This window comes from Drosophila gunungcola, chromosome 3R, assembly GCF_025200985.1.
Source record: "Drosophila gunungcola strain Sukarami chromosome 3R, Dgunungcola_SK_2, whole genome shotgun sequence".
NCBI classification, from domain to species: domain Eukaryota; kingdom Metazoa; phylum Arthropoda; class Insecta; order Diptera; family Drosophilidae; genus Drosophila; species Drosophila gunungcola.
Genome location: NC_069139.1, coordinates 3,379,554 through 3,391,665, shown reverse-complemented (window position 1 = coordinate 3,391,665; position 12,112 = coordinate 3,379,554). Strand labels below are relative to the sequence as shown.

The following is a 12,112-nucleotide window of genomic DNA, read 5'->3' as shown; positions in this document are numbered from 1 at the left end:
GAATAAAGGCGATTGAACTGTTAAAATTTTTGTGTTCTTCAATCTTTTCCTTTTGCTAAAAAGTATTTGGGTTTCAAGTTTTCTGTTATTAAAAATATAAATCTCTAAAATTCGAATGAACATTTTTGTTAAATCATTTTTCTATGTAAGGAATGTTCTAGGAGTATGAAAATACCCAACATTTACCGAGAGTATGCATACGTACGGCTTTTGTGGTATATGGAGGCGAGTGAGCCAGTTCAGTAATCGCATGTGCCTGGCCGCAGAAACAACCCACATGCATACACAGCTGCCCCAGTGTGTGTGTGTGTGTGTGTGTGTGGGAAAACCGGTGGAAAATCGAGGGAAAGCCAAGGGAAAAGCCAGGGAGAAAGTGGAGGAGGGCAGAGGTCAGCGATGGAAGCGAGCTGGCGAGCGCTGGACCGGCATAAAAAGCTTGTTCTATGCAGTCGTTTAGCTTAACCGCAACATTATGTCGAATGCTGGAATCTTCAATCTGCTGATGTTTCTGCTGCTGCTGCTGCTACTGCTGCTTCAGAGCGCACTGATGGGGTTTTTGGGGCATGGGAGAGTGGCCTGGAGTTTATGTTTCGGGTCAAGCGTGAAGGCATATTCATTTTACCCTATTTCCATGGGTACGAACCAAAATTCCCGCTGAAATATGCAGAGCAGAGGGATGCGTATGTGTACGCTGGCGTTGTTTAATTTTAAAATTTTTGCACAGCGAACCCGATCTTAATAAGCAAACCCCGGGATTCCATTCCTCAATTCCGCAATTCCTCAGCTTTTTAACCTTCCACAGCAACCACCTTAGAGACCTTGAAGAGCTAGCCGAATGCGTTTCAATGGCAATTACCAGTCAAACATTTTTCACTTTGAGCAGCCGACTCTTAATGCAATTGCCGCTGCACTCAGAAAAGGAAGTTTTTTGGAGATCAACTGGAGGGAGAACTCAAACAGGGGCAGGGACAGACGGAATTCGCAGCCGGGCCGAGTCCATTAAGTTGCTTTAATTATTTAGCAGCCTTAAAAGCGATGCCTTTTGCGTTTTTAATGCCAACGAGCCGAGCCCTTGCATTTAATTATGAGCACTTTTGTCTGCTGTGCCGCAGCACTGCTGCCAGAGTATTACAAACTTTGTCAACTTGACCCCCGCAAATGCCAAAAAAGGTTCGTCCGTCGGGCAATATATATAACGACCTATAATATGGGAGAAGGAGGCATATAAATTGTGGAAAAATTCCGATGGCAGGCCGATTGGCTTTTGCCACCTGACAGTTGAAACTTTTGGCGAAAAACCCAAAGAGCACATGCACGAAATCATATCCACGCACAACAAACACAAATCTTACCCGCTCACACCGGGCCATATATATATATACATATATATATATATATGAGAACTTGGGCCTGATCCCGAAAACGAAGGCTAGCTGCGTCAACGGCACAATTTCGTAATTTTTATGGCCAAAGTTCTCTAATCAAATTTAATGAATTGTGAAAAAGGCAACAAATATACGACAACTTTTTGGCAAAGTTTGTCCTGAACCCGAACTCGAGCATCGAGCATCGAGCATTGAGAATCGAGCAGCTCGCATCTCATGGCTGATATTTCTTATAAGTAGACGAAAGTCGAGGATGCGGCCTCGATTCGGTTTGGCGTTGTAAATTGGCGGATGTGATTTTTGTGGGCTGGCATTATTAAATGCGGCATAAAATCAGCCCAACCACTCCGCATTGAAGTCTAACAAATGCGCACAGTTAGCAAGGGGGCAGCCAACAAATTGTTGTGCACACATTTATTTTCTACTGTTTTTTTTTTTTTTGACTATGGCTGCTCTAGTCCTTTGTTGTGCCTTGTGGCTGCCGGAGTGTCCTGGCATTGTTCAAGCACTTTTGCCGACTCAAAGTTTGTCAATGTAACGGAAAACTGTGTTTAAGTAAATTTTTCATAAATTTTCTGTTTGTTGGTAGGGTGCAGATGAGTTGTGGAGTGTCTCGACTCGGCAAGATAAATATGCAAAGCAAGCTTTTTATTTCTTTATTTATTTAGTTGAGAGTCATGAGAAAATTAATTTTGCCGCAATTTTATTTTACTTAAATCTTAAATATTGGTATTGGGACTTAAAAAAAAAAGGGAATTAAAAACAGTATTTTTTTTATAAATATTTTGGATCTAGCTTAAATTTACTCATACAGCCAATGGAAGTATAAAAATGTAACCATATTTTTACATTTTACTAAAGGCTTATATGTTTACTTTCTATATGCATTTAAATCTTTAAATCTTTTAAAAGTACATGTTTGTCAAGCTTATACTCTCATTAAGTTAATTGCTGTTGAAAAGTAATGTTTCTACTTTTTTGCTTAGATTTTTATGTCAGTCACCCTGTGTTTTTGCCTGCTGGCTGCCTTTATAATAAGCCGCCATAAATTGTTATATTTTATTAATGTGCCTTGAAGGCGTGGAGTTCGTTGGTTGCCAGTTGGCCATATGGAAGTATTAATCAAAGCAAGAACAAAAAGTGTAGCATACATTTGAGCGCTGCAAAATTTTGGGCTATTTTTCATTATACGCGTATTTAGGGTGCTCTAGCCAAAGTTTTTGGTTCGCACACACAGCATCGGCAGAAGCAATTTACGCATTGCCACAAATATTCGACATGCCTTTGTGTGAGTGTGTGGGGCTGTCATTATGATTACTCATACGCTGCGTTTGCAACAATCATACGCCACGTTATTAGCTGTGTCAGCCTAACAGAAATAATGACAATGAGAATATGCCAAAAGTATTTGTATTTCTCTACATATATATGTACATGTACTATATACACACGTAGTTGCCCAGCTCGTTGCCAGATGATGTCGACGTCTTAACTCCTCATTGCCGTCGTCGTTAGCGTCTTGGGCCAACTGAAACGTTGAGATTTATGTCTTGGCATGATCTTTTGTGCCAGCAGAGCAGCTAAGAAAATATTTTATGAAATAATACACACAAAAACACACGCTTAAACACACACGAGCACGCATATGACTCCATACCAAACCATACCATACCATACCATACCATACAAACACACACTCACTCATTTTTGGGGCGTTAAGTGCTTTGTGCTGCGTCATCCTTTAAGTATTTGCAGCATAATTAGCTTGCCGAGTGCGTGTGTCGGGAGTCGAGTTGAGTGCCATGTCGAGTGTCGAGTTGAGTTGATTTTGGCCCAACTAAAAACGAATTCACAGGCTAATTGTTTCGTGAAAAGGTAGATGAGTATGTGGGTTGGCCCTTGCTGTTTAAGCCGGTTAATTACGGACTGCTACTGCTTTTCAAAGTCATTCCGCTTTAAGCCCTTTGCTCTTTTCGCCCCAAAATGTCAATAGTCACAAGCCAAATTGAAAACCACATCAAAGATTCCTGGCCTACGAACCTTTTGTTCCCCGCCCACAATCTTTTAGATATTTTTGCAAATTTGTTAGCTAATTAAAGAACGGTTGGCTGGCCATGAAATGCTGCTGCTGATGCCGCAATAGAAATGCTCGGCTCATAATTTGTGTTCTGCTATATTTTTTCCTGTCGCTTTTTAGTGCTGCAAATTGAGTTCATTGCACTTGTCGGCCAGCCACGCGGCGTATGCGCAATATTTGCTGGCTGTGCAGCATTTCTTTGGCACTTGGCTGGCCGAAAACGCAGCCAGCTGAACTTTGACAGTGGCGGGCTGTAATTTATGACTTGTTTTACAGGCACCCCCAACTATAGTAGCACACTCCATCGATAGATGGCGCCACTCGCTAGCAAAAGACTTGAAATATTTATGGAGTTTTCTTTTCGTTACAACATTTTTTCGCCCACGATTTCGTTTGGTTTTTTCCTGGCCAGCTTTTAGCGCGGTCTCTCTGTGATGTGGTTGATCTTGGGGACACGCCCCCGCTTCTGATTCCGGGTCGCTTAGTCAACAGTTGACTTTGCCTTTGTTTATGACATGTCCCCTCATTCATTTTAATTAATTCTAGCCAGCATTTCGCGCCCATGGCAATGACGTCGCAATGCAAACAATAAAAAACAAGCGAGGACTTGGATTTGGACTTGGGTTTTTTTTTGCCTGGACATGGCGTTGGCGGATCAAGGGAGAAGTAGAAGTGCTCCTTATGTAAAAATCACAGAGGCGTTTATGCTGGCCAACTATTTTTATTTTCATTTTCATTCTCATTTTTATGCTCATTCTTGTCGGCTGCCTTACAAGTTACCCGGCAACATTGCGATGTCGAGGCCAGGCATTGGGGGCATGGGCATTATTGACGTAGTTTATGGAGCCATTTATGACGATTCAACATTTTTATTTCCACCGCACTGCAAGGCAAGCTCGGGGATAAACGAAAATAAAAAAAAAAACAGGAAAGGAAAGGAAAGAGCAGCATCAACTTAAATTTACTGCTTGTAAAAGCCGCTTGCTCCGGTGTGGGTAAATAAAAACAATGGTCTGACTACGGGGGCAACGAGAACAATGCCAAAACAACGACGGAGTCAGAGCCATAGATAAAGCTTAGATGCGCAAAGCGTATCGAGTTTCTATTATCTCTGCGAGAACGTCGCGACGTCTAGGAGTCGAAAAGTTTTTACGCAAAAGACGGCGAACTTAAAAAATATAAAAATAAATACCACGAAAGCATAAAGCAACAGCAATAGCAAAGGCAAAAGCGCCAGGAGCGCCAACAGCGAGCAGCCAACAGGCAGGAGTAGGAGCAGGAGCATTAACGGCATCCTCACACAGGCGCATAATGAAGCGCGTCATTATCCTTAAGATACATAAACAATGCCGGCGAAAGCAGAAAGCAGCAGCTGACTAAAGCTTGTGCAGCTGCATGAGCTACACCCAGAAAAAATTAACTCTAATTGGCACTCAATAAAAGTTGTGCTCCAAAAGGTCAAATATGTTTATTTTTTAAAAAATATATCAGGATTCTTCTTAAAAAATATTTTCTGATATTAATATACTGTGTTTAATAATTGCCCACATATTTTAAGAAGTAGGATATTTTAGCTATAGAGCAAAGCAAATGAAAATATTGAAAATATTTTTTTTAACCCTTTATATGGTTGTGATGCATATCTGCTGTATATCAAAAAAGCAGTAAAAGAGTAAAAAATAAAAAAAAGGCAGCAATGGAAAAAGGAAATCTGTACGTCAGTGCTCAAGGGCTAAAAATAATGCATTCTATACAAAATTTGTATATTGTAAGCACCCCAATATTAATTTCAAATATAATTTTGAAATAAATAAATTGAGATGACTAGGACTCTAAAAATGCTCAAGCTGCCACAAAGGTAGCATAAAACTTGTTTATTAATAAAATATAACATTTGTATTAAAAAAAAAAAGTTTTAAAAGGACTAAAAGTATGTCTTAGAGTATGCAATAAAAGAAGGGTGTCTTTTTACGGAAAAAGTTTTACATACTTTTACCTTTTAGGTAATGTTAAAACCTAGATATTTTTGTTGAACCGTCAATTATAAAAATTTATAATGTTATTCGGCTTTGCTCTTTAATAATATCACCTATAATTATTTTATTTCCAGAGTGTATGGCTAAACTATAAGCAAACAAGCGGCAACAGAAACAACAATAGACAGCCGGGCAAGCGAGTGGAAAATACTCCGGCATTGTTTCTGTTCAGTGCTTAATTACCAGGCAAAAGTTCTATAGTTCCTTGAACTACCGGGTGAAAGTTTGCGGCATGCGAGGATTGGACACAATGTGACGTTACACAATTACCTTTTGGATTGCAGCATAAAATGCCTGTAGAAAAAATGTTGATGAATTCCGGACAGCTCGAAAACATCAGAGATACTTTCAAGTTGGAATCCGGTTTCATTCCGAAACCCAGTATGTTTCGATTATGGAATTCTCAATAAGCTTGCATAAACATTGTTTTGTCGGCCAGACATAAACATGTGCTGCTGCTGCTGCTGCTGCTGGTTGGGCAAAATAATGAATTTAATCGAAAAAGTGCATAGAATAATATAGTATGCATGCGAAATATTTTTAATAGATCGTTTTAGTGGCATCCTTTTGTGCATGCCGCTTGCAAGTTTATTTACTGAGAGAGCGAGTATATCTCCCCTTTTTTGTTTCTTGCCGAGCATTTATTGGTTTTTGAATTTTAATTAAAATTTGATAGCCGACGGCGCCGAAAGCAGCAGCTTGGGCCGGCACGAAAATACTATGTAGTGGAGCGTAGAGGGGTTTGTCTGATACTGATTTTATCTGGGTATTTACGAGTAAGTTTTCAGAGTCTTTCGACCCCCTTTTAATCTAAGCCCCTGGCATGACACTGACCAGAACGCCCTCCTGTTATTGTTGTTTGAATATTGGCCATGGTTTTACTGGCCAACTGCATTTTCGAGCTACGCAGATATTTACGCTCTCTCGTTTTCTCAATAAAAGTTTATTAAGCCAACTAATGCAGCAGTCGACTGGAGTTTACAAGGGGGAGCTCACTGTACCTGTGTGCCAATCAAATTACAGCCGTGGTTTACTGATCCCGGCTCAAAATTTCATTTCTGTTAATCTGGCCAAATTGTTTTGCTTATTATGTAGCTACAATGCTGCTGGCGCATGTTGCTTCAGCACGGTGCACATGGCGTATGAGTAATGTTTATATGAAAATTATGCAAAATGTATATTAAAAAAAAATGGTAAAAAGCACCAGCTCGTTGGCTGCTGCTCTCTAAACGTTGGCTGCACTAAAAATGTGAGCCAAAAGCTTCTTAAGGATTAAAAACGTCAGCAATTTTGCGGTATACAAAAAAATGAGAAAGGAGAGGGTAACAAAGCAAAGGCAACTGCCACAAAAATATTTAATAAATTTTACAAGTAAATAAGCACCAGCCAGGCAAGCGGGAGAATGTTGAAAAAAAAGTGCAAGAGCGCAGGATTTTTGTTGTCCGTACGGGGGCAGTCAAGGGTTAAGGGGGTCGCCGGATGCCACATGTTAATGATAGTTGGCCAAAGCCGCAGCTGCAGCAAATCTGTTGTGCCACACGGTGGCTCGTTGGCTGGTTGGTTGGTTGGTTGGTTGGTCGGTTCCCAGGGGAACGTGAGCCCGTGGGACTGGATGGCTGGCTGGCTTTGTGTGCCTCAGCTGAGTGACATGTAAATAAAAGTAAAGTGCGTTCATGGTGACGACAAAGTGAAACAACGGATGCCGGTGAACGGCACATTTGGCTTTAATGCTGCATAATCGCCAAACAATTTCATTCCTCACACTGTGGAGACCTTAGCCTTTTGATTTTCCTGCCAGTGTCAACAGTTTTTGCAAGCTGCACGCAGGGCCATAAACACACCGTGTGTGTACACACGATATAGCCAAAGGAGGTTACATGGAGGTTAGGAGTCCTTCTTTAGTTTAGTCCTTCCCCGAGATGGCTATGTCCTATGTGCAGCTCGAGCTCGAGCTCGCCAGTCGGTCCGGTTTCGGGTCACTTAAGTTTTATGTGGCGAAACGCGTTACCAAATTGCGTTCAAATTGCGCACGCAGATAACAGTTTTTCATTACGGCACATAAAAGCGTTTGCCATTGTCCTGCTTTGGCTTTCCTGTTTGTTGTTGTCCTTGGTGTTTTGGTCCTGCCAAATTGTTACGCCAACACGTGCCGCACTTTGCAGCTCATGTCAGCAGACAGGAACATCCACACCCACACCCACATCCATCCACATCCACATGCACATCCCCGTCATCGGGACGGGCAAACGCAATGGCAAACCCAAACCCGAACCCAAACGCACAACAGCAACAGGCACAGCTTTGTCCAGTTTTAATGCTGGACAGGGACACTTCGCACTCCAATATCCCCCAGGACACCCAATCCCTGCCCACATGTCGCCGTCACATCGCTGATGATTCCATAGCACTTAGATTAGGAGCTTTCCCAAAAACCTTACTCAAAGAAAATGGGAGTGGGTTTGCCTTTAATTCCTGGAAACCGGGCCTCTTTAAATACGTTTCCATGTTCACACTTTGAGGCAAAATCTTTATTTTCAGGAAATCGTTTTTCCTTTAAGGATCATTTTTTTAAATGTACGCTTAAATCGGTTTGTCTTTTGTCTTTATTTAAATTGTGTTTTCTTTTCACAGTTGTTTCACGTACGAAACTATGGGATGTAAAATCTTAAATTTGTTTGCCTCTTAATACTTGATTTAAAGTGCCTTAACCTCATTTTTTAAAACTTAGAAAGGCCTAAAATTTATGTTTTTAAAGCAGAATTATGGACATTACTGGACAAATAATGTAACACAAAAGCTGGCAAACCTTTTTCTTTAATTTTTACGTGCATATTTATAAATATTTTGTAGGTATAAAGTATTCACTTATTGTTATTCCTATCCTAAACTGTTTTTTCGAGTGCAGACTGGCTTTCAAAAGGCAGAACCGTGCTCATTTACTGGCGCCAGTTGGCGGACAAGTTAATTTTTCAACAGCCTAACCGGCCGGAAGCCGATTCCTGATTTAAATATGTCGCTGGCAGCCGCAGAGAAAAAAAAGCGAATCGGAAGCTGCAGAAATACCAACATTATGTTATGCGGGGGCACGAGATTGATAGGCGCCCGTCGAGACTTGTCTGCGATTCGTTTTGCCCAAAGTTTTTGGGCTGCCATTTCGTGGCGTGCTTTTAGACGCTGACAATGAACAATGAACTTTTGTGCTTATCATGCGTGCAAGTTTCGTCGACATTTTAATTGAAAAATACATAGCAAAGAGTAGATCTTTAAGGCATCCTATGCCCGGATATCACCTTTGCGGCTGCAGTGTCCTGCTAGCCAATATAAAGTCTCGAACTTTAATTGCTGGCTTAAGTTGGCTGGCCCACTAACCTACTCTGCCTTTTTAGCCCCGGCTGCCGACGAGCTCATGCCGATGATTTCCTCTCCGGGCCACGATGACAACGACGATAGTGTTTTTAATTTGGCCAGGATTAGGATGGAGTCCGTGTTAAATTTTAAAAAACTTCAGAGAAGAGGCCACCCGGACTAGGGATCACGTCCCGTTCGACACGTCTCACGCTTTCTTATTACGCACTCGTAAAAAGAAACGGCTGCTTCGGCTGACTTGTCCAACTCGTTCGGGATTATAGCCATTAACTTTGGCATTGCATATCGCTGCGTGACGTCTTTAGCGCGTGCAGTTCGGAACTGGCCTGTTTGTCACTGTAATAAACTTGGCAACAAATTGCCAGCCGCCGTGTCTTCTTTTGGCCTCAGCCCACCACTTTCTTTTTTGTTTTTTTTTTTTAGCTGACGTTTAACCCTTTGCTAGCATTTTGACACGCACGTGTCGAAAAAAGGCGCACACATTTTTAAGTGATTAAAAAAGTGCTCGCACACACACAAAATTCGCAGCGAGAAAAAGAGAGTGGGAGAGAGTGGAAAGCAGACAATAAGCAAAAACATTTAAATGCCAGCAACGTGCAAAAAATAAATTGTTGTCAAAAAAGTTGCAGCCTCTTATCAGGCGGAACATTTTGGACTTGGCACACAGCATCCACATATATCCTTTTCCCAATCGTTTTGCTACACGAAAAACGAAGCGCTTGCGTTCCACAACACACGACACAGGAATCGAACTCGGGTCCGCGCTACTAAAAACGAAACAGAGGACTTCGGCTTGGCGAGATGCCTCGTTCCGCCGCGACTTCGAGTGCGAATCAGTTGAAAAAGGTCCTTCGGGCGGGTCGGTTAGTGTAACGGTGTTATTTCGCTCCCACTGGGAACCAAAAATCAAAAAAAAAAAAAAAACATTGACTGGCTTGGCCCAAAAGTAAACAACAACAATAATTGAATAACAATTGACACAGCTCTGGAGTACAACGCATATGTTGTATAATTAAGTTAACTAACCTCATAATCGCAGGGGAAACGCGCTTGCAGAAAATACAAATTATATAAACACACAGGAGCCGGGCAGGATTCAATGACCGCAAAAAGATAACCCGCCGATAACGCGGTCCATGGTTCAGTGGCAATTTGCATTGATGAACTGTGTGTGCTCGTCGCCGCCCGCCGTGAATAACAAAAACCGAGAAAACAAAACCAATCTGGGGGGCATCGATAATCAGAAGCCCAGGACCGGGGAACCAGGATCACACAGCCTCCTGCCCGATTATCCTTTGAAGTCCCCAGTGAGTGAGTGTGTTCGTCTTATTCCCCTGTCTTCGTCAGTGTGCAAAGTGTGAAAAAGCGCAAAATAAATATTAAAAGCGATACGTGCGTGGATTAGAAAGCATAAAGCCGGCAAAGTTGAAGGAGCAGAAACCACAACAACTACAGCTACAGTTTGAAAGGGCAAAAGTGCCGAAAGAGCTGCCCTGCTGAAGTATTCCAACGCGTTCGCCATAAGGTTGGTAGTTCTATATTTCACATCATGTACTACTATACAAGTACCAGTTCAATGCACTTTCATCTCTCGCTTTTTGTTTTTCTTAGCTGGCTGGGCCACTCTTTTCCTATTTTTTTTTCACCTATTTTTATTAGGGGCCGCGCACGTTGGCGCATAATTTACGCGAACTTTTATTTTGCATTGGGACTAGGGCCTTTTCGCGTATTTCCCCTGGCAAGGCAAGTGAACTGGAAAGTTCGGCATACAGAGACTGAAATTTGAATTTTTCCGTTAAGTGGGTCGCCGGTCCATACTTGCACCTGTCAAAAGGAGCGAACATATGCCAACCAGCGGCCAAACAATCGCTTGACAATGCCCCTCATCCGATATATCTGGGCTGTACGGCCGGGTCCATGTTGATTTATGACAATCGAAGACAGGGGATCCCCATCCCCCGGTCTCGTCTGTTTGCCCAAGCAGCCGGATCCCAGTTTCCGTCCAACTGGAAACTAAATAATTATGTGGCTCAGGTGGAGAGGAGAGAGGGAATATTCCACATCCCTCCGCATTTCTCTGCCTGAGTCGGGTTAAGTTTAACGAACATTTATGCGAGTGCGGTTGTTTATGCTGAGCCCGAGTTATGTGGCACTCAGGACTCGGGAGGCGTGGCAACCACACACACGCATTCGCACTGGGGGCTCATTTCCCAGCCGCACTCATACGCCGTGTGGCCCTCGGCCTGTAGCAACAACGTTTGCATATGTTCATCAAGAATGAATTAAAAGTTATTTTAAATTCGTGACACTCGCCTAATTTTGCAGGTCTCCGAGTCTTGGTGCACCGTAAAAAAAAACGGATTTTATTCAAAAAACATAAAGATTTTGTAAAAAAAATTATATTAATTTCATTTGGTTAAAATAAATTTGTATCATATATGTATTTTGTATTTGACATTCAAATAAACATGCTTTTGATCACCTAAGAATATCGTTTGATAGTCGAACTCGCCTGGATCGAAGGTAAAATTACAATAAGTAAATTTGTTTGTCTAAAGTGGAATGTTATTGAATTAAATATAGCAAATCATTGTTTTAAAGGTTAAATATCTGTCACAACTTGAACAAAATGGAAACCTTTATGGGAAATATGTAATTTGCATCCCCTGATCAAAGCTCACATACCAGAGTATCTATAAAATCACATGTGCAGTTAAGGAAGCCTTATTCTTTTGTTCTCAAGTGTTATATTTTGATTTTTTCCTTGATTTTTTCTCAGTGCATTTGTGTGAGTCGGCGGACTTAAGCGAGTGTGCTGGCTCTGTCATTTGTTCCCGGTATTGCTGTGTTGCTGTGCTGCTTTGCTGCTGTGTTAGTGTGTTACTGTGCTCAAGTGGCGGAGGTGTCACCTGGCAGACAGGTATGCTATGCTGTTCTACTATGATGCTGCCACTCACGAGCTCTAATGTGCGCACACATATTGCATATGGGAACACATATATACGAGTTGAGATATTCCCCCATAGGGGCAATAGTCCCCTAAAGGACTGGGCCTGCCAAGTGAATTAAATTTCAAATGTTTCTTAATTTACTTTTTCGGTTTCCCGTTGACAGTTCAAATTGTTATAACAAATTTTCTAGCGCTCTACGCATGCCACTCAGTCATTCGTTCGTTCATTCATTTCACTTTGCTTTTCACTGGCTCTGAGGGGCGCACATGCATAAGTGAAATATTATGTACAACTGTC

General features: G+C 41.8%; 1 protein-coding gene and 1 long non-coding RNA gene across 6 annotated transcripts in view; one reads left to right on the top strand and one right to left on the bottom strand.

Annotated features, from left to right (window-relative positions):
• Positions 1–12,112, bottom strand: part of LOC128266131 (uncharacterized) — a 126,166-nt gene that overhangs the window by 64,631 nt on the left and 49,423 nt on the right. The window lies entirely within an intron of this gene.
• Positions 9,708–12,112, top strand: part of LOC128266130 (uncharacterized) — a 66,939-nt gene continuing 64,534 nt past the window's right edge. For all 4 annotated transcript variants that reach the window (XM_053002420.1, XM_053002419.1, XM_053002418.1 and 1 more), the window contains exon 1: positions 9,708–10,389. The gene's annotated coding sequence lies outside the window, so the exon portion shown is untranslated. The remainder of the gene's footprint in view (positions 10,390–12,112) is intronic.